Genomic DNA, 23,479 nt, shown 5'->3' on the forward strand with positions numbered 1-23,479 from the left:
CCCCATTCCCCCCATCCCCTTTACCTCTATGAGATTGCTCCCCCACCCATTCACTGTCTCCTGTCCTGCTGGGGCATCAAATTTCCATAGGACCAAGGCCCTCCCCTCCCATTGATGTCAGAGAAGACCATCCTCTGCTACATATTCATTTGGAGCCATGCATCCTCCCTGTACACTCCTTGGTTGGTGGTCTAGTCCCTGGCAGCACTGGGTGGTTAGTACAGCCAACATTGTTCTTCCTATAGGGCTGCAATTCCCTCCTCTCCTGCAGCCCTTCTGCCAGCTCCCCCACTGGGGTACCTGACCTCAGTCTGATGCTTGATTCCCAGCATCCACATTTGCATTGCTCTGTTGCTTGCAGAACCTCCTGAGGAATACTCACACCAGGTTCCTGTCCACAAACACTTCTTGGCAACAGTGTTGGGGTTGGTGTCTGCAGATAGGATGGATGGTGTGGTGGTCCTCAGATGGCCCTACCTTTAGCGTCTGCTCCGTTGTTTTGCCCGTCTTTCCTTTGGACAGGAATATTTCTGGGTTAAAATACTTTGATCTGGGTATGTGACATTAAGGTTGGTAGTCATGTGTTCTGCCACATTTCTTGTATTTTCTTACAGCATACACAGGAGTACCGAACACTCATTTTGAAAGAAAAGTCCATTTTCCTCAATTACCTGATATACCTGTGGGTGGCTTGTAGTAGGAATTGAATGCCATGACGTAATGTCTTCACTTTATAATTTGATGATGAATATGGAGATTTGTCCTAAATTTTGCTACACAATGTATTCATGGAACAGTGTGTATGTGTCTATATGTAGGTGTGTGTGTGTGCATATGCGTTATACGAGTATGCATACAGTTCTCGGAAAGGTCAAGTGACCAGACGCGTAAGAGTGCAAAGATTAGCGGAGACTTTAAGACTAAGTGACTCTTCTCGTTTTCTCATGACATTCAATATAGTAGCACAGAAAAACGATATGGGGTTGAAGGAGGCAGTTGCATAATTGAATTGCTTAATTTAGAAAGAACCTGACATTTTCCCTAGGCGTAGGAAACAAACAGCACCAAGTCACACCAGTTGGCATCAGACCAGCAATTTGGGAAACAATATGACGTTCCAGAAAGTAGTCATTATAAAACTTGTGTACAATACTCAAAAATAGCTGAACTGCAGCATATGCCATCTATGGGAGGTCCTTTTCCTTCAAAGTATATGTTTAATTAACGTTAACACTTACAGAATTGGAAAAGGCTAAAGTTTTTAAAAAGCATATGCATGTACTCAGTTCACTTAGGTATTCAGCTCTGTTCCATCTAGAGGCGTCAGTGAGTGGAAGCGAGCGGAACTCATTTGGCGTTCTTTCCTGAAGTTTTATTACGTATGTGTCATCTGGATGTGAGCTGTGCTTCGTATGGTTTTCATGAGTTCAAATCTCATCTTTATCATAGACTCACTGACTATAGGCAAGCAAAACTCCTTTGCAGAAATTATTTTTAAAATGTAGCATATTGCAAGACACCTTTAACAATGAAGTGTAGACTGAAACTGAGATATATTATCAATACATAATATGCATGAGATGTCATATGAATATTACAGGGAAATTATAGCAAAAATACCACACAAAGAAACTTTTATGCTGACATATACATCCTGGTTGTTACTGAATTCTGCTTCTTGCTTTACTCTTTTTTTTTTTAATAGATAAAGGGACAATGAGAAACCATTACAGAATCAGTGCTGTTTTGCTGTCATTTTTACCCAATTATTACACCTGATTTTTCTTAGTGTATTCATTTAAACATTTTTTTATTACATGCCAACTTGACTTCAATCGGAACCACCCAAAATATGCCGACAGCCATTCATGATCTGTGAAAACCTCAAAAGTGTGATTCTAGACCTATAATCCATGAACTCCTTTTGCATGCGAGATGCAACTTTCCTGGAGATGCTGTAGCTGTAATCACTTGTCAAAAAAGCCTCTCATTATAGCTAGATAGAAACTATGACAAAAAACCGTAGCTGGACACAATACAGAGATCAACAGGTGGGGGGAGCCAAGCTCTAACGGATACCTTAGTATCACATACGGTTCCTGCATCTGTGGCTCAGGGAACATTGCCTGTAAGGGACACACGTGTTGTAAGAACCAAATCATAAGGAAGTCTGCAGTGAAACAGTGTTTCCTGTAAATGGCTGCATGAATAATATCATCAGGCATGCTAGTGTAAATGAGAGTACATTTTACTGTCTCCCATCGCTAGACAACGAACTGTAAGATTCTCATAATTCCTGGGAGAAGAATTAGCCTCTTCTAGAGCTCCATTATTCATTGTCGAATGCAGACTGGTCAGCCTGAACCCGCATATAGAAGCATATATGCATACATGGGTTATATAGGCATATATGTTATAAGCATGTTATAAGCATGTATGCACATACCAAATGTATATATGTATGTAACAATACTAATCACATGGGAAAATGGCTATTATCTTGACATTGGGAGGGACATGGGAGGCCATCAGCGGAAGGTAGCTGGAAGAGGTGGGAAGGAGGAAAGCAAGGGGTCGAAGGCATTATAATTCTATTTCAACTAAAAACACAGTTTTAAAAATCTAGGAAACATATGATTCATAATAAGGCAAAGGGTATTCGTAGCAGTAGTACCCTTTAAAAGATAGGCTATGAGGTCTTCTCTTTCTTCCTTTCTTCATCTCAGCAAAGATCATTTTAGCCCCAGGGACATCTTTTTTGGGATTCTGCAAATAATCCCAGTGTATCCTCTCCCAGGTGATGCCTTTGTTCGTGTTGGCATCCGCATAGGTGAATACAGCATCCTGACCTGTCATTCACCCAAAAAGACCACGGAAATTTGGTCCAGTCTTATGTTTGCTTCCGTTTCCCACAGAGTCCCAACTGGCAGGCTTCTGAACAAAAGTCTTCTTGCCGTTCTCAAAAGCACCCCCTTTTAATTCTTTATCCACAGGCCAGAACTTGGAAAGTTACTGCCTGAAGTTGGTTTCAGCTCTCTACAGTCTACTTTTTTAAAAAGCAACAAAAAAAAGGGAAGAGTGTTCAGATAGTTTTCATAGCTTCTACATATTTCTTTCCTACCTTGTATAACTCTCCTGCTGCTAGCATTACGTATCAGAATGGTTTGCTTAGAAGTCAGTGAACCTACTCTGACTGGAAGATTCTTACCACCCAAAGTCTATGGTTTCCTCCACTGTTCCCTTCTGGAGTTGTATGCTCTGTACATTTCAATAAAGCTAACCGATATGACATAATTTTTTGTTCAACTTGACACAAACTAAGGTCATCTAGAAAGAAGGCTCCTCACTGGAGGATTGCCCCTATCAAATAACTCTGTGGATATGTCTGTGGGGTATTTTAATTAGTATGATTAATGCAGGAGAGTGCAGCCAACTATGAATGCTGTACTTCTGGGCAGGAGCTCCTAGGCTACAGAAAAGAAGAAAGCAAGCTGACCAAGCCCGAAGGAACAAACCAGTGATCAGAGTTGAAGAATTTTTATAATTTTTCTTTTACTTTATTATAAGCAATTAATGTTCTAGACTAACTATTCTTGGATGAATCATTTCTCATTGGTAAAGTGAATAATATCCCATCATTTGAATATCCAAGTGTATATATTCATGTACTGTAGGACATGGAGCTTGCTTCCGTGTTTGGCAATTACAAATAATGTTTCTGTAAACATTCTCACGCAGATTTTTTTTTTCTTTCTGGGGACATAATTTTAACTTGTTTGGGTAAATGCTGCAAAGGCCTGTAGGGTCTTAATCACACAAAGTCTGTTTGGTTTTTTGAGACTGTCTCCCACGTTTCTCTTGCTGCTATCCTTATCTGCATCTGCTTGTGTCATAGTTTTGACTGTGGCTGTCCCAACAGCAAGTAGTGGACACTCCTTATCATTTATATCCAACTCAATAGTGGGTGATGATATAGAACATTGTGTCATGAGGTTAATTATCATTTATATAATAAAGCATTCATTGTAGAGTAGGTATACCATACCCTTATCTGAAAATAACTGTTTTGCAAATGTTTGTCTATGGTAGTTCTTATTCTTTTGACAGCGCTCCTGCACAGAGAATGGATTCTTAAATTTTTATGATTTGGCCTTTTTGTTTCACTTTGTTTTAGTAGAACATGTCTTAGCTGTGGTTTTCATTGCTGAGAAAAGACATGGTGACCAAGGCAACTGTTGTAATGAACAGCATTTAATTGGGGCTGGCTTACAGGTTCAGAGGTTCAGTCCATTATTATGGCAGGAAACATGGCAGTGTCCAGGCAGACATGGTCGTGGAAAAGGAGCCAAGAGTTCTATATCTTGATGCAAAGGCAGTCAGGAGAAGACTGACTTCCATGCAGCTAGCGGTGGGGTCTCAAAGTCCAACCCCACAATGACATATTTCCTCCGATATGGTCATACCTACTCTAACAAGGCTATATATCCTATTAGTGTAACTCCCTGGGCCAAGCATATTCAGAACACCAAAATGCTTTGGTGCAATATATAAAATCTGTAAATCTCATTATCTCAAGCAAGGTGTTTTATATTCTCCTTTGCTGTTTTTTTTTTAAAGAGTTTAATAGTTTTCTTTATTTCACATGTAGGTCAGTAGGTCATGTTAGTTAACTCTTCCTGTTTTACACTTCTGAGCACCAATGACTTCCGTTGTGGAGCGCATTTCATGTGGACATCACCTCTCCATGTTTCTATGTGGTCACAATTAAGGCTGGAATTTGTAAAAGAAAGCTTGCAGGGAGAAATCCTTTTAGTTCTTCCAGGTTCCTAGAACAGAACCTTACTGTTTGCTTTCTTTCTAATTTAAACACCCCCATTCTTTTTTTTTCCCAAGTAACTTTTATTTATTTATTTATTTTATTAACTTGAGTGTTTCTTATATACATTTCAAGTGTTATTCCCTTTCCCGGTTTCCGGGCAAACATCCCCCTCCCCCCTCCCCTTCCTTATGGGTGTTCCCCTCCCAAACCTCCCCCCATTGCCGCCCTCCCCCCAACAGTCTAGTTCACTGGGGGTTCAGTCTTAGCAGGACCCAGGGCTTCCCCTTCCACTGGTGCTCTTACTAGGATATTCATTGCTACCTATGAGGTCAGAGTCCAGGGTCAGTCCATGTATAGTCTTTAGGTAGTGGCTTAGTCCCTGGAAGCTCTGGTTGCTTGACATTGTTGTACTTTTGGGGTCTCGAGCCCCTTCAAGCTCTTCCAGTTCTTTCTCTGATTTCTTCAACGGGGGACCTATTCTCAGTTCAGTGGTTTGCTGCTGGCATTCGCCTCTGTATTTGCTGTATTCTGGCTGTGTCTCTCAGGAGCGATCTACATCCGGCTCCTGTCAGCCTGCACTTCTTTGCTTCATCCATCTTGTCTAATTGGGTGGCTGTATATGTATGGGCCACATGTGGGGCAGGCTCTGAATGGGTGTTCCTTCAGTCTCTGTTTTAATCTTTGCCTCTCCCTTCCCTGCCAAGGGTATTCTTTTTCCTCATTTAAAGAAGGAGTGAAGCATTCACATTTTGATCATCCGTCTTGAGTTTCGTTTGTTCTAGGGATCTAGGGTAATTCAAGCATTTGGGCTAATAGCCACTTATCAATGAGTGCATACCATGTATGTCTTTCTGTGATTGGTTTAGCTCACTCAGGATGATATTTTCCAGTTCCAACCATTTGTCTACGAATTTCATAAACTCGTTGTTTTTGATAGCTGAGTAATATTCCATTGTGTAGATGTACCACATTTTCTGTATCCATTCCTCTGTTGAAGGGCATCTGGGTTCTTTCCAGTTTCTGGCTATTATAAATAAGGCTGTGATGAACATAGTGGAGCACGTGTCTCTTTTATATGTTGAGGCATCTTTTGGGTATATGCCCAAGAGAGGTATAGCTGGATCCTCAGGCAGTTCAATGTCCAATTTTCTGAGGAACCTCCAGACTGATTTCCAGAATGGTTTTACCAGTCTGCAATCCCACCAACAATGGAGGAGTGTTCCTCTTTTTCCACATCCTCGCCAGCATCTCCTGTCACCTGAGTTTTTGATCTTAGCCAATCGCACTGGTGTGAGGTGAAATCTCAGGGTTGTTTTGATTTGCATTTCCCTTATGACTAAAGATGTTGAACATTTCTTTAGGTGTTTCTCAGCCATTCGGCATTCCTCAGCTGTGAATTCTTTGTTTAGCTCTGAACCCCATTTTTTAATAGGGTTATTTGTTTCCCTGCGGTCTAACTTCTTGAGTTCTTTGTATATTTTGGATATAAGGCCTCTATCTGTTGATTGGTAAAGATCTTTTTCCAATCTGTTGGTTGCCGTTTTGTCCTAACCACAGTGTCCTTTGCCTTACAGAAGCTTTGCAGTTTTATGAGATCCCATTTGTCGATTCTTGATCTTAGAGCATAAGCCATTGGTGTTTTGTTCAGGAAATTTTTTCCAGTGCCCATGAAACACCCCCATTCTAAGCTGTCATTTTTACATGGCTAATGGATTTTAATATGGAAAGAACAGCCTAAGGTACTAAGAAGCAGGTCCACCCTGGGGGCAATAATAGCTAGAAACGCCTCAGCAGATCATTTGACTGTTAAACATCTCTTCCTCCCTGTGATTACTACATGGTGATTGTTACTTAAAATATGCTAAAGACTTTTGTTGTCTTTTGCTGTCTAGCTCAAAGTTACAGGGAAAACTTGACTTTCAGTAATACTTGGAAATATGTTTTATTAAGTGTAATTCCTGTAAAGAAGCAGAAGCAAATGATCTGGAGGTAAAAGTGGCCACTCCCACTCTCAGTCTTATTTCTCTCACTCATCTTTACACGTATTGAAAGAACTTCCCGAAGAAAGGGATATCACAAAACGCAAGACTCTCTGTCAGTCTCGTCCCCGTGTTGCAAACTCAGATGTATATTTTAACATTGACAATACTGCGTTTTCAGGGCGGTGGCTTTTGCATGATTTTCTTTGCATTGTGAATTTCACTAAAGTTGGAGATGACGCTCAGTTGGTAGAGCGCTAACATAGCCACTGTGTATGGTGACACATACATAGCTGTGATCCAGAATGTAGAAGCTAGAGGTACGAAGGGTAGAAGTTCAGGGTATCTTTAGCTATAAACTAAGCTCAGTGCCAGCTTTACACATCCACTCCACCAAAAACTTAAAACAAAACAAAACACCCCTAGTAACATCAGTAACAATACCACCACCAGCAGCAACCACGACATCAGCAGCAGCAACAGCAGCAGCAACATTAGGAGCAACAAAATGCAGGGTACCCAAGGCTCCTCGACTTTTTTCTTAGAGTGAGTTCCTTAAAATGAAATGAGATGCTATTTGAAAGGCCATATGACTTATCCTAAAGAAGCTGTACAAAATGTGAGATGTGCAAATTACATGCTGAGACCTACAAGATGGAGAGAGGGAAAGAAGGAGAGAGAGGGGGTAGGGGTAGGGGATTGTGAGAGGAGGGAACAAGATAAACAGAAGCAGGCAACAACTTTCCGTTGCTACTTTATTGATCATACAATATTCCTGAATATGTTACTTTATTGATCATACGATATTCCTGAATATGTTACTTTATTGATCATACAATATTCCTGAATATCTTACCTTATTGATCATACGATATTCCTGAATATGTTACCTATTGATCATACGATATTCCTGAATGTGTTACTTTATTGATCATACGATATTCCTGAATATGTTACTTTATTGATCATACAATATTCCTGAATATGTTACCTTATTGATCATACGATATTCCTGAATATGTTACTTTATTGATCATACGATATTCCTGAATATGTTACTTTATTGATCATACAATATTCCTGAATATCTTACCTTATTGATCATACGATATTCCTGAATATGTTACCTATTGATCATACGATATTCCTGAATATGTTACTTTATTGATCATACGATATTCCTGAATATGTTACTTTATTGATCATACGATATTCCTGAATATGTTACCTTATTGATCATACGATATTCCTGAATATGTTACTTTATTGATCATACGATATTCCTGAATATGTTACTTTATTGATCATACGATATTCCTGAATATGTTACTTTATTGATCATACAATATTCCTGAATATGTTACTTTATTGATCATACGATATCCCTGAATATTTTACTTTATTGATCATACGATATTCCTGAATATGTTACTTTATTGATCATACGATATTCCTGAATATGTTACCTTATTGATCATACGATATACCTGAAAATGTTACTTTATTGATCACACGATATTCCTGAATATGTTACCTTATTGATCATATGATATTCCTGAATATGTTACTTTATTGATCATACGATATCCCTGAATATGTTACCTTATTGATCATACGATATACCTGAAAATGTTACTTTATTGATCATACAATATTCCTGAATATGTTACCTTATTGATCATATGATATTCTTGAATATTTTACTTTATTGATCATACGATATTCCTGAATATGTTACCTTATTGATCATACGATATTCCTGAATATGTTACTTTATTGATCATACGATATTCCTGAATATGTTACTTTATTGATTATACGATATTCCTGAATATGTTACTTCCACCAGCAAAGAATGAATTCTAGCCAGTGACTCCTGAGATACGTCTGAATAAATGATTCTGTAACGAGTCTATTTTAGGTCCTGCTCCTTTTTGAGTGTCCAACTTACCCACATGAGATCCACACTGTATTCCCAACATTCATTCCATCTCATCAGTAGGAACAGCAAGCTACTTGCTAGAAAGATGAGTGCATAGAATTACCTCATATTTCACCCAAATATGGAAGCACGTGGTCCCCACATGCCTCCACTTTCCCTAAGTGCACGTATATGATTGGAGGAATCACAGAGCATCTGCTCTTTTAAATTGATCCTGATTTCTTCACAGTGGTGGTTAAGAGATTTGTGACATTTACAAACTTGGTTGGACAAAAATGGAGCAAAAGAGACACGTCAGAGAGCAGTCAATCATGCTCTTAGGAGCAGCAGAGGCAGAAATGGCTAATCACGCCAGCACGCAGAGTTCTGAGCACTGTTGTTTTTGTTTCACCTTGATCGATGATGTGCATCTATATAGATGTTGAAACCATCCCTGGGGGATAGTATACAGCTGACTTAGTGATCATCCTGCGTGGTAGTTAATCTTGGTTGTCAAGTTTCTTGGACTGGAATCAACTATGTGTTTTCCTCTGGATGTGTCAGTGAGGGTAGTATCAATGAGGAATAGCTGAAATGAAAAGATCCTTCCCTAAAGTGTGTAGAAGCTTCTGGTGTTGGCCAAGACATACAGGGGTATGAGTGAAAATCAGTGCTGCTTGCTGGATTGCCTTTGTTTCTTGTTGGTGAGTGAACAGACACTGTTGTTGTTGTTGTTGTTGTTGTTGTTGCTGCTGCTGCTGCTGCAGCATATTTTTCTGACATTAGTCTCCAGCTTCTTGAAGTTCCCACAGGAAGTTGAAGGGCACAGACTCTCCAGGAAGGCTCTAGGTCCTTGACACCACGCTGGGACTTACAAGGAACCTGGCTTTGTGGGTTGATCAACTTCTGAGTTCTTAGTGTCCACAGTGTACAAAAGTCTACTGTTGGACTATTCAGCTTTTATTGACTATAAGCCTTTCGAGTAAAACCAACACACACGCACACACACACACACACACACACACACACACACACACACACACACTACAGATTCTGCTTTAGAGAACTCAGTCTATCCCTCGGTTTGGCAGATGGGGAAGCCATTTGGGAGGAGACGATGGTGTAGCAGATGTCTGTGTTCTGACACCAAGCATAGGTCTGTAAAAATAAGATGAGGAGATTGAGAACCATTAAGGAGGGGGGAACTACAATTTGATGATTGATTCACGTGCAAAATGGATTAAAGATTTATTTTGCAAAAAGTCCAGGGAGTTTGGGCATTATTTGGTCCCTCGGGATAACAGGATAATTCTTTACTTGACACATTGAAAGAAAAAAAATGCAGATGGTTCTTACACCTGGTATTTAAAAGATCATTCTCTTATAATTACCATGCAATGGATATTCGTAAGTAATATCCTTGATAATTGTGGCAGGACTGTTGCATTGGGTTTGAAATGGTACTTCTTAGCGTCAGATATACAGAGCCACAGATTCAGCTGCTTTCATTTTTTCCCAACCCCTTCTGGAAGTTAATAATGCTCCTGAGAAAGCAATTAAACTGAAAAAATAAAGCTTCATTTTGAAGAATAAGCAGCTTGCAACCTGGTTTAACGCTGAGACGGCACTAATAACACAGCACTTATGATCTAAGGGAGAAAATGAAAAGTCTTTATTATTTCCCGAAATGACAGAACAACCAGGGCCTAAAGACACACTATCATCATTTATTGCATTAGATAACGTGCATTTTGGCAAATGAAATGCTTGCTTCTGAGTGTTATGTCCTCCACTTTAGGGATCTGGCTAAGTAGTTAATTTCATCTCTAGTATAAAGAGTGCTAATGTCACTTTTGGACTCAGAAGCAGAGGAAAGGTAGGAGGAAAAAGAAATAGGCAGAACCACGGAGGCAGCTTCTACTCAGAGGTATGTGATGGGTCATGGATGCTCATTCGATCCAACACGGAGAAAACAATCTTTTCATTTGGAGATAAAGTTACTGTAAGAAAATCCTTTTTCCTTAATCCTAGCACTGCTTTTGAAAGAACTGGGCATCTGAGGAGCAAGTCATTTCCATGGGACTGTTAAATTCCCCTCCATCTGAGGCTTTTCATCCTGCCTCGCTTAGTCTCGATCTCCGAGTAGAGCTGACACACTGGGCCAAGGAAACCCTTTCAAAGACAGTAAGTATAATCACCCCTGCTAGCAATCAGATCCCTGTTCATTCTGCCCTTCAGATTGGAAACTGCCATCCTGGAGAGCAAGCTCTATATTTAAAGGAAAAGGCATTTTAAACAAATGGTTATTGTTAATAACGTCCTTAAAATCTCCAGGTGTTGATGCTCTGGGTGGTAACAAGAGGCCATCGCTCTGCTTACTTCTGACGTGGGAGAATCTCGGATGGTATCCTGTGAATAAAAGGAACGTGTCCGTAAATATGACAGAGATCCTCGTTCCATGTGACACTGTATTGAGCTCATATTTAGAACAAACAGACAACGAAGCAAAACCACAACAAAGCCCCCTAACATATGGGTCATTTGTTTTCTTTCTAAGAGAAGATTCCAGCAGTCGTCACCAGACAGGAAGGATCTATTCTTGGTTCTCTCATGTTTCATTTCCCCTGGAAGTTTCAAGGACGTTACTCCTCTCTCTGGTTCTTGGACTATTGTCTTCTCCCCATAAAGAGTTTTAGAAATATACATGTTTTATTTTAAATGAAAATAATTTTGAATTCCTTGAAGAACAAGTTTCTGCTTGGGTTGTGTAGTGCAGATGTGCCCTGGGTTCTTTGAGTTCTGGGAACCTTTACCTATTGCTTCCGTATATTTTTAATATTGCTTTTAAATTCGAGATTATAATTAAGTCATTTCTCCCTTCCCCCTTCTCTCTCCAAACTCTCCAATATATCTCTCCTTGCTCTCTGTCAAATCTATGGCCTCTTCTTTTTGTCAGTTATTGGTATGTGCCTATATAAGTATTATGTATGCACATTATATATGCATATATTTCTCATCCCACCTGCTCCCTTTGTATGCATCTTTTCAGCGCTGACCCGTTGGCCTTGGACAGCCAGAGGGTGTGTTCTTTCTACTCTCATCATTGCAGGTTACCTGTAGCTCTTCACGTAAGGAGCACAGCACCTCTTCGTCTAAGGTGACATCTACCATTTTACAAAGAAACTGAAAGGACTGAAAGCTTGAATGCAGGAATAGCTGACAGGGTCAAGGACAAGAAGAGATCTTTCAAAGAAGTCTAAGTGAAGACTAGACCGATGTCACATGTTCCGGTGTACAACTGTCTCCTGATTTCTAGTCAGCCTAATGTAGTTCTTTAAATCAGCATTTCTCAAGCTTTCTAATGTTGCAACCCTTTAATGCCGTTCCTCATGATGTGGGGTGACCCCTAACCACAAAGTTATTTTCACTGCTACTTCATGACTGTAATCTCCTACTGATGTGAATCACAAGGTAAATGTGTGTTTCTTGGTGGCCTTAAGTAAAGGACTATTTGATATACACACCCCTGCAAAGGACTCCAACCAACAGGATGAAAACCACTGCTTGAAATCCTGTTGATATGGATCAGGACCTGTTTAAAAAAAAAACAATAGAAGCACAGCTGAACATGGAGGGCAGAATTGCTTGATTTAACATAGGTGGGAGGTAATTTTGGAAAACTGTATGGAAAATAATGCTTTGTAAGTATATGTGTTTAGGTAGCAGTATCTGTATATAGATAAGAACTGCACAATTATTCCAATACTTTGCTAGCATTAAATATAAACAAACTTCACAAATGTCTGTCTGTAGAGTTGTGATTAAATGAACTATTGTATACATTTATGCAGTTGTTTAGATCTGCAACTGCTCCCAAAGACCATGCATTGAAGGCTTGGCTCTAGATTATGTCTGTAGGAGGTAGCAGTCTGCCTCTTATGATGGACGTCCCACTCGGAGAAGTTAAGTCAAGCTGGCCATCAAGGTCTCAGACCACCTCTCTCTTTCTGTAACTGACTCTCATTCCTTTCAGCTATGAGGTAAAAGGCACCAACTGTGGTATGCTGACATTTACAGGCCAGAAACCAATAGACAAACTGGATGTGGACTCAACCCTCTGAAACCATATTTCCTGACTTTCTTTTCTAGTTGATTATTTCTGATATTTTGTGTCAGTGGTGAAAGTCTACTGGACACAGTTCAAACTATGGCATTTTATACAGAATACATTATCCGTACAAAGGCTGAAACTAAAGACTTTTGAAATGTGAAATATGAAATTCACAATGAAAATAATTATGATGCTTAACACCAGAAAGCAAAGAGAGCAAGTAATTTTAACTGTTTTACGTGAACTCCTTTGGAAGTTATTGGCAATCGTGGAAGGAAAAGAAATAAGCAAGCAAAACCTTTGAGAAGCAGAAGGGTAAACATTTCGTGTCACTGAGTCATAGACGGTCAGGATTTAAAAAAAAAGAATTCCTTAGCAAAGGCCAAATTCAGTCTCATAAATGCCCATAATTCTCTCCATCCTTATCTACACTGATTATTACTCTCGGGAAACCCACACCTGGTATCTGGTGTCTTCTCTTTTTCCTCCGCCCCATGCTCCTCCTCCTCCTTCTTCCCCCTCCTCCTTGTGCTCCTCCTCCCCTTCTTCCTCCTCCTCCTTGTGATCCTCCTCCCCTTCTTTCCCCTCCTCCTTGTGCTCCTCCTCCCCTTCTTCCCCCTCCTCCTTGTGCTCCTCCTCCCCTTCTTCCCCCTCCTCCTTGTGCTCCTCCTCCTCCTTCTCCCTCCTCCTTGTGCTCCTCCTCCCCTTCCCCCTCCTCCTTGTGCTCCTCCTCCTTCTTCCCCCTCCTCCTTGTGCTCCTCCTCCTTCTTCCCCCTCCTCCTTGTGCTCCTCCTCCCCTTCTTCCCCCTCCTCCTTGTGCTCCTCCTCCTTCTTCCCCCTCCTCCTTGTGCTCCTCCTCCCCTTCTTCCCCCTCCTCCTTGTGCTCCTCCCCTTCTTCCCCCTCCTCCTTGTGATCCTCCTTCTTCCCCCTCCTCCTTGTGCTCCTCCTCCCCTCCTTCCCCCTTCTCCTTGTGCTCCTCCTCCTCCTTCTTCCCCCTCCTCCTTGTGATCCTCCTTCTTCCCCCTCCTCCTAGTGCTCCTCCTCCCCTTGCTCCCCCTCCTCCTTGTGCTCCTCCTCCTCCTTCTTCCCCCTCCTCCTTGTGATCCTCCTCCTCCTTCTTCCCCCTCCTCCTAGTGCTCCTCCTCCCCTTCTTCCCCCTCCTCCTTGTGTTCCTCCTCCCCTTCTTTCCCCCTCCTCCTTGTGCTCCTCCTCCTCCTTCTTCTCCCTCCTCCTTTTGCTCCTCCTCCCCTTCTTCCCCCTCCTCCTTCTGCTCCTCCTCCTTCTTCAGTCGAGGTGTGGTTGTCGTTATGTATTGTGGTGCTAACTTTAGTACCTGCAGGCCTAGGCATAGGCGTGAATTCTCGTATTTACCAGCTTTTGTTGTGCAAACCTCGCTCCTTAATTTAAAACTATTGGTTAAATTAAAATGGCTTCAGCCATTACTGGGGGATTAGAGATATGTGGGTTTTGATTAATTTGTTGGGGGTGAAGAGCATCAATAAGAGAGGAGAACAAGGAGGAGAGAGAAGAAGGCACCATGAGGAGAGATGGACCATGAACTCATGGCCAGAACAAACAGCAAGTATCTGGGTAACACCGCTGGGGAGGGAGCCAAGCCAGCAAATAGAGAAGTAGATTAGGGGTTGCCCCATACTAATTGTCAACATCAAATAAAATGACCATACCTCTCCCTCTTCCTTCATTTTTTTAAAACAATCTAGGTACCGGAGTGAAGCAGATAATAGAAATTACAACGGCAATAGTTAATAACAGTTCTTGTCATTTACAGAGGACGTCGAGCACTAACTATGGAATAAATTCCGAGGGACGGCAATGAGAATTGCTCACACTCTCTCATGTGGGTCAGAAGATACGGAAACCACAGAGGCAAGCATCTGAGATCCTGACTTGGCTTCAGGCTTCTTGCATTCATTTACCTTTGGTGTCCTACAAGGTCATTCTCTGCTACATATGCGGCTGAGCCGTGGGTCCCTCTGTGTGTACTCTTTGGTTGGTGGTTTAGTCCCTGGGAGCTCTGGGCGTTCTGGTTGGTTGATACTGATGTTCTTCCTAGGGGATGCAACCCCCCTTCAGCTCCTTCGGTCCTTTCTCTAACTCCTCCATTGGGGACCCCATGCTCAGTCCAATGGTTGCCCGGGAGCATCCACCGCTGTATTTGTCAGGCTCTGGCAGAGCCTCTCAGGAAACAGCTCTATCAGGCTCCTGTCAGCAAGCACTTCTTGGCAACCACAATAGTGTCTGGGTTTAGTGTCTATATCTAGATTCTAACCCAAACTATTCACTCAAATCTTCTTTGAATGAACACTACTTTAAACTTTCTAACCAAGATTGAACTAAGTTTTTGTGGAGGACTCTGTGGTCTCAAAACCACACCTGTGTGTCCTCAGTTCACACATCTTCCTTTTTGGTGTAAACAAAATCAGGTAACAACAGACTCTGCATTGTCTTCTAGTCATTTCCAAAACAATGTCTGCCTTGAAAAATTCATTAAAGTTTCTAAAATAAGCTCAAACATGTCTCGTGAAACGCAGCACACTTTAATGGACCTGGGCCACAAGACCGGGAAAGTGAGACACAGAAACAGGCTGCTCCAAATTCACAAAGGTTAAAAATGGAGCATCTAATGTCCCCTACTCCAACCCCCAACATGTTTCATGTACTCACTATACTGCCAAGATGCTCCCTTATATCTGAGGTACTTCTTAGATAAGAATTCAAGTAGAACAATAGGAAATTAATACCCTAAGCTAAAAAGGGAGGGAGGGGAGTTGGAAAAGGGAAGATAACTTTCCAGTTAGAAAGGGATAATATTCTGGGGTTGTTTTGGTTGTGATGGTTTTTTTTCTTTCTTATTTAATCTGTGGCTACTCTTCTGACAGAGTAGAATGCTGACCTGTGGCCAGTACAGGTTCTGTCTCTGTTCATGTCCCAACTCGTCTCAGGATTCTCACTTCAAGCTCCAAAGGAATCCTCAGTGAAATAAACTAAAAAAAAAAAAAAGTGTGGTTTTTAAAGATAGATTTATTGAGGACATTTAAGAGGTAGCAGGTAAGAAAATAATCTACTTGTGACTTAACCCAAAACCCCAATTATATATAATGTGTTTTAATGAGGAAAAACACAACAATTAAAAAGAAGCAGCCAACAAGACTCTTGCCAAGACCAGTGACCTTTCTTTTTTTAGCATGCTTGAAGGATGACTGTTCGTATTGTTTTAGCAAATCAAACAGAGCACACCGTTTTTAATTGAGGTTTGCACTCAATCCCATCATTCAGATGATTATTGCTTATTTGAAAGTGTTTTCAGGAACATTACCAAATCACCTTATTTTCTCCTTTATTTCCTTACTTAGCTTTCTAAATAAAGGTGGCTTAATATTCTTGGAACATAAATATGCCTTCGAGAGTTTTTAAACTGTAGGTTATTGAAATATAACACTTGTGACTAATAGGGGGCAAGTTTAAAATGTTAAGAATTTTGCTCAATTATGCTTTTATTGATAGACAAACAGCTGTTCTGAACGAAGTATTTCACGGCACTACTGAAATGTAGAAAAGGACACTTTCTAGAAATGATTCCTTTATTTTTTGTAAAAGAAACTTAAAACAACAACAAAACAAAATAAGAAAGAACGGAATCGAGTATTGAACTTTTTGTGTGTCATGTGTTATACTTAGTTTCTGACTAAAGCCAAAAGGGAGAACATAGAATTTGGCTTCTTAGAACTCTTCTGTGAACAAATGTTTTAAATACTATATCTTGTATTACTCCTTCCATTTCTATGGGTGGTATAAGCATAATTTAGGTTTCTAGAAACATACCACTGTGAGCAGGCGTTTGGAAAGACGTTCTGTCTCCTTTGGAAATATTAAAAAATACTATACAATAAAAAGGTTTTGAAGCTGGCATGTGGCTAACTCTAGGCAATGTATCACCCATCTACCAGGAGAAGAATGGACATATTTATTTAGCAAATGATGTTTCAGCTACTCTAGACAGTATATTATTTGGTAGAGAGGAAGAAAATATTGTAAATTGACTTATATCACATAGTTTGCCAGCCTATGTTTGCTACTTAACCTGCATGATTTAAATTGACGTCTGTCTGCTTCTGTCTTTGATATGAGTAGTTAACTTGCCTTTTCTAGCCTTTCTCTTTAAAATTTATTTATAAATAGCAGAAAACAATATGAGAGATACTTCTAAGTATATATGCCTGATTAATCTCCATGGTATTGGTTACTGGACCACTATATCAAAGTTACCTCTAGGTGGATATGAAATTCGAAGAAATTCAATGACATCATTGGGAGCCTGAGGAGGGGACAGTGGCCAAACAGGCTTGGCAACCATACAGTGTGTAGGAATGAGAAAAAAAATCAGAAACTCTAATTTTACCTATGAGGCCAGTGTTTGTTTTTGAAAATCCCAATTTAGTACCATATTCTTTTTAAAAAATATTTCTTTTATTCCTTGAGATTATAATTACATCTTCCTCTTCCCTTATATCCCCCTATAGCCTCCCATATTCCCGTCGAGGTAATTATTAAATGTAGAATCTTTTATCCCGTGTTAGTTCCAGCACCGTAGGGCCACCTGGCATCTGCGGGGTATCTTCATCTCAGCAGTGGCTGTCTCTAGTGTGGCACCATGGCATGTTACCTCTCCGCCTTCATTGCTAGCCGCCCTCTTCCAGCTGTCTCTCTGCCAGCCAGGAACTCTCTGGTTCCAGCTACCCGGTATAATCAGAACCCCAGTGGTCCAGCAGGGGCTGGCCTATCATGGCTTCCTATTGCCCACACTCCCAGCAACTGCCCCCTGTTAGTTATAATATAAACTCCCAACATCTCGTTAAAATAAAGACTCTAGAGCTTATAATTTAGCAATCAGATTTATATGTTACATTCTCAATCCATAATAAGGCCACACAATAAACTCACAACCAATTGATGATATAAATCGCCCACCTAGATAAGATAAATTGACCTCTAGAAATCCATCCCTTAAGAAATATTCAGGGCTTGAGAGATGTCAGTGGTTAAGAGCACTGGCTGCTCTTCCAGATGTCTTGAGTGCAAATCTCAGTAACCGTATGGTGGCTCATAAGCATCTGTAATGAGATCTGATGCCCTCTTCTGGTGTGTCTGAAGACAGCTACAATGTACTTATATATAATAAATATGTAAACCTTAAAAACAGAGAAATATTCACAAGTACCTGTGGCCACTTAAGGTCACATGGATCTGGGTCATCCTCCTCTGCCTCTATCTTGGTCCTTACTTTATTTTCCTCTTCTCCCCGGCCTTACAAAAACTTACTTACCTCCTTACTTTTTACAGGCCTTGCCTTAGATTGCGCCAGCCCTCACCTACATATAGACATCAACCTACATATTACCCTCCTTGCTCTCCCATTAAAATTCAAGACCTCTTTTTCAGTTGTTTTTCCATATGTATAAATGTATGTTATATAATGGATATGTAATATGTGCATCCATGTAATACACACACACACACACACACACACACACACACACACACACACACATTCTTAAATAAATGAATACAACCTGCTCAGTCTATATAATGTTACTTGTATGCTGAGGACAAAAGCAATAGTTTTTTCTAGGCAAGAACATGCCAGTTGTTTATTACCAGTATATTCTAAAGATTTAACAGTTATTTGTTTACTCAGGTAAACTTATTTTTACTTTATATTATACTTGTTATAGACATTATTGTTATTCTAAATGTTTTTTGTTTATTATCAGTGTAGAAAATTGGCAACATGTTTTTTACTTTATTTTGCATGACCTCTGTTGTGGTAAAAAATTGGCATGACGGGTTCCCTCGGGTAACCGTTCTGTGCTTCTCTCCCTGGCTCTCTCTGACATGGGTGGTCCGCAAGCCGTTCTTGCCATGCTGCTTTCTAGTGTTAGTTCTGGCACTCGTGGGGCCAAATGGGATTGCGGGGTATCTTTACACGCTGCCCCCAAGTGCTCTCTGACCCAGGCGGTCCATGGGCAGTTCCAGCGTGGCATCTTGCCGCACTGCTCTCTAATGTTAGTTCTGGCACTCGTGGGGCCAAATTGAACTAACCATAGTTTATTTCTAATTAGTATCTCTCCTGGCGACTCTCTGCTAGCCATGAACCCTCTGGTTTCAACTCTAGTAAAATCAGGACTTGAGAAGTCCAGCGTGGGCTGTCCTATCACGGCTCCCTGCCATGGACTCTGCTCACATTCCCAACAGCCCAGTGAAATCATGACTCAATAAACTGTAATGTATCAATCAGATGTACACATTAAATTCTCAATCCACAATACATCCTCACAGTGAACTCACAACCAACTGATAAGGATGTAAACTGCCCACCTAAATAAGATAAATTTGCCTACAGAAATCCATCCCAACTACCTTGACAATTCAAGACCACCAGGATCTGGGTCAACCTTCTCTTTCTCCATCTTGATTCTCGTTGTCCTTCCCCGTCTCTCCCCACCTTACCAAAGCTTTGTCCCGTTTTATATTTCTACTGTTCAATCATTGGCCTTGACTTAACTTGTGCCAGCCCTCACCTGCATCAATCTACAAACCTCAATACAAAAAGTAATATTTCTATATTCTACATGTCTCATGTCAAGACCCCAACAACCCATGACATAATTTAGTTGAGCCAGTTTTTCAATATTGTGTGCCATGTCTTCCTCTTGTAACTAAATTCTACTCTGTATGCTTTCTGGAACATTAATCATGTGAAGAAATTTTATCCTGAATGTATTGCTACAAGGGACTTTTAAAAATAACTTAATTTTAAAAGTTGATATTCCAATGTCACCCTAAATCAATGTGAAAGGCCCTAATTGATATTAAACAAACTGATAAATATGCCACCATCACATAAATGCAAATATATTATTAATTAATTCAGTGACAGCTCTTGACATTTAAAGGTGATTCATCCTAATTCACCCACGCCATATCAGCAATGTTTTCAAAGCTAGTTTAAATCAGGAAACTAATATGCATTTAAAATGTATAGAACAAAAACACTTTAAAGTTTTTAAAATGGAATGTTAGGCAAACCATTGGCTATAAACTCTTTAAAAAGTAAATAATGGGAATATTTGGTTATTGTGCTATAATTCTTCCCTATGCTTACTGTTCCTGTAATACCATGACTTTTCCAGACACATTTAAGTCTCATTATTACAGTAATCTCTCATCTGTGGTCTTCAGCCTACCTTGTAAGTCCAAACTTAGGCAAAAAAAAATGGTTTCTCACTCTCAGAACAACTGACAACTTCTGACCAAGAATCTTTCATTTTACTGTGCTTATTGTGTTCTTCTATACCAGGAGCAGTGACCTGCACCCTTATCTCACAGGAAGAGCTGAGTCACATAAATAATATAAATCAATGTGTGTTTCATGATTGGGCCCCAAGGTCGCTTCACTCAGACACACCTGTTATATCAGTGACTGTCTTCGGAAAATATTTCATTTATTTTGTTATTATTTAATTATGTGCATGAGTGGATATGTGTTTGTGTGAGTTCAGTGCCTACAGAACCCATAAGAGAGTGATAGATGCCCTGGAGCTACAGTTAAAGGTGGCTTTACACTGGGAGTAAGTAGATCCTGAGTCCTCTTCAAAGGCCATCTCTCCATCCTCAGACGCAACTCTCATTTGAATGGAATTGATTCGCTATTTTAGGTTCCTGCAGAATAGTCTTCCTGAGGATACTCTCAGGCTCTATTTCAGTTCCTAATGTGCTGGCTCAAGTAAGGTTTGCTTTCTTTCAGATGAAACTGTGCTTTTGAAGGCTGTCTATAAACTTGTCATCCAGATCTGTATCTTTGGTAGAAGACTTTCTCTAATGTCCAGAGTTATACATTCAATTTCTTCTTAATATGTTCACTCTTTTTTTAAAGATTTATTTCATGTATGAGTACACTGTGGCCATCATCAGACACACAGAAGAGGGCATCGGATCCCACTACAGATGGTTGTGAGACACCATGTGGTTGCTGGGAATTGAACTCAGGACCTCTGGAAGAGCAGCCAGTTCTCTTAACCGCTGAGCCATCTCTCCAGCCCAATACGTCCACTCTTAAAGGCAGCTCAGACCTGACATTTCTAAAGGTTTTGTCTTTTCTTCTCACCCAATCAGTCTTTGCATCCTACGAAAGAGCATCGCTATGCACTTCGAAGAACTGTAATTCATTTCACTCTCTCCATAAAACTTGCAAGCTTCAAGTGTCTTCACATTATATTTAGAATGAATTCTAATCTCTTGCTCTACCTCCTTAGTTCTTCATCATTTTCCAATTCAATCACTAAATTGAACCAAGGGATTCTTGTCTGATTTCGAAGCAACGTTTTCCTTTTCTATAAGCTTTTTAACTAACCCTCTGCTTGGCCTGAAATGCCATCCTTCAGATAAAAAAAAATCAAGCATGACAGATTCCTTCTTAATTTGAAATCTTGTATTAAATATGCCTCATCAAGGAGAAATCCTGTGATTATCTTCCTCCTATCACATCATTTGAGATATTTCAGTTTTAAGTTTTAAAAAGGACACTTAGAAAAGCTCGTGCCCACCTGCCATTGATCTCTTTAAAGTCATTTTATTTCTTACACTAGAGTGAAAGACTACAAAGGCAGCTTATTATTAAGACTTATTGATTACAAAGACTACATTGATTATTTATTGATGAGCACCCAGAGTCCAGAGGAATGCCTAAGATATATTGTCTATATATTTAGGCATGAATAGATGAGCAAATGCAGACTGAAGAGACTATCATTGGTCACCACTAAAATAACTGAGGGGATTGGAGAGATGGATAAATAGTTAAAAACATTTGCCACTCTTCCAGAGTACCTTAGTTTGCTTCTCAACATCCATGTCATGCAGTTCTACCTCTAAATTCAGAGCAAAGAAACCGATATTTATGTCCTCCAGGGGTACCTACACTCACTAGTGTGTATTTATATAGAGAGACACACACCAAAATTAAAAAATAAATCTTTAAAAAAGGAATTAAAAATATTTTACAGTAATTACTAAGATTGACTTCAATGTGTTCCACATCTTGAAAAAGTCAAACACATTTACTAAAATAAATTATCTGGAAACATATAAAAAGAGTTATGCATTCATAATATGAATATCAAAAATGTATTAGCCAAATACTGTGTGAGAGAGAGATTTATAAATACATATTCTATGCTGAAAAAGTAGAACCCTGTTGCTTACCAAAGGGGCAATGATAACAGCTAAAGCAACTTATTGTCCATGGCTTATGTCTCTACAATGAATAAGTTTGTGGCTTAAGCAAGAGGGCTACTTCTTCTTCTTCTTCTTCTTCTTCTTCTTCTTCTTCTTCTTCTTCTTCTTCTTCTTCTTCTTCTTCTTCTTCTTCTTCTTCTTCTTCTCTTCTTCTTCTTCTTCTTCCTCTTCTTCTTCTTCTTCCTCTTCTTCCTCTTCTTCTTTTTCTTCTTCTTCTTCTTCTTCTTCTTCTTCTTCTTCTTCTTCTTCTTCTTCTTCTTCTTCTTCTTCTTCTTCTTCTTCTTCTTCTTCCCCTTCTTCTTCTTCTTCTTCTTCTTCTTCTTCTTCTTCTTCTTCTTCTTCTTCTTCTTCTTCTTCTTCTTCTTCTTCTTCTTCCCCTTCTTCTTCTTCTTCCCCTTCTTCTTCTTCTTTCTTCTTCTTCTTCTTCTTCTTTCTTCTTTTTCTTCTTCTTCTTCTTCTTCTTCTTCTTCTTTTTCTTCTTCTTCTTTCTTCTTCTTCTTCTTCCTCTTCTTCTTCTTCTTCTTCTTCTTCTTCTTCTTCTTTCTTCTTCTTCTTCTTTCTTTCTTCTTCTTCTTCTTCCTCTTCTTCTTCCTCTTCTTCTTCTTCTTTTTCTTCTTCTTCTTTCTTCTTCTTCTTTTTCTTCTTCTTCTTCTTCCTCTTTTTCCTCTTCCTCTTCTTCTTTTCTTCTTCTTCTTCTTCTTTTTCTTCTTCTTCCTCTTTTTCCTCTTCTTCTTCTTCTTTTCTTCTTCTTCTTCTTCTTTTTCTTCTTCTTCTTCTTCTTCTTCTTCTTCTTTTCTTCTTCTTCTTTTTCTTTTTCTTCTTCTTCTTCTTCTTCTTCTTCTTCTTCTTTTCTTCTTCCTCCTCCTCCTCCTTCTCCTCCCCCTCCCCCTCCTCCCCCTCCCCCTCCACCTCCTCCTCCTCCTCCTCCTCCTCCTCCTTTAAATCTCTTAGTTAAGGTTACTATTTCTGTGATGAACTACCATGAAAGTTCAGTAATGTTGGCTGCCAAAGGATTCAGGGTAATATTTCCTCTGTGCTATGGTTAGCTTTTCACTACCCAAGGATTTTCTTTCATAGACCGGAAGTCTGCATTTCAGAAGTAAACAGACAGGAATGTCATAGACACAGCATACCAAGTTGTACAGAAAAGCATTTATTTGGCTCACACTTCACATCCCTGTTCATAATCAAGGAGGTCAGGACAAGAACTCAAGAAGGGCAGGAGGCTAGATGCTTGAGCTGATGCATAGACCATGGAGGGGTACTGCTTTATTGGCTTGCTCAGTCTGCTTTTTAAATTTTTTATAAAATCTGGAATCATCAGCTTAAGAAT

The 23,479-nt window shown here is 39.9% G+C and overlaps 1 long non-coding RNA gene across 5 annotated transcripts in view; it reads left to right on the forward strand.

Moving 5' to 3' along the window:
* Positions 1-15,364, forward strand: part of LOC102548009 (uncharacterized) — a 36,707-nt gene extending 21,343 nt beyond the window's left edge. For 2 of the 5 annotated variants that reach the window (XR_001842229.3, XR_597121.4), the window contains 2 exons: positions 10,751-10,903; positions 14,621-15,364. This is a non-coding gene — a long non-coding RNA (uncharacterized LOC102548009). Of the gene's footprint in view, positions 1-10,750; positions 10,904-11,053; positions 11,445-11,828 lie in introns of those variants that run through there. The other 3 variants (XR_005496754.2, XR_005496756.2, XR_005496755.2) reach the window with 3 other exon arrangements.
* Positions 15,365-23,479: the final 8,115 nt, after the last annotated feature.

The sequence above is a fragment of the Rattus norvegicus genome, chromosome 19, assembly GCF_036323735.1.
Source record: "Rattus norvegicus strain BN/NHsdMcwi chromosome 19, GRCr8, whole genome shotgun sequence".
Taxonomy (NCBI): domain Eukaryota; kingdom Metazoa; phylum Chordata; class Mammalia; order Rodentia; family Muridae; genus Rattus; species Rattus norvegicus.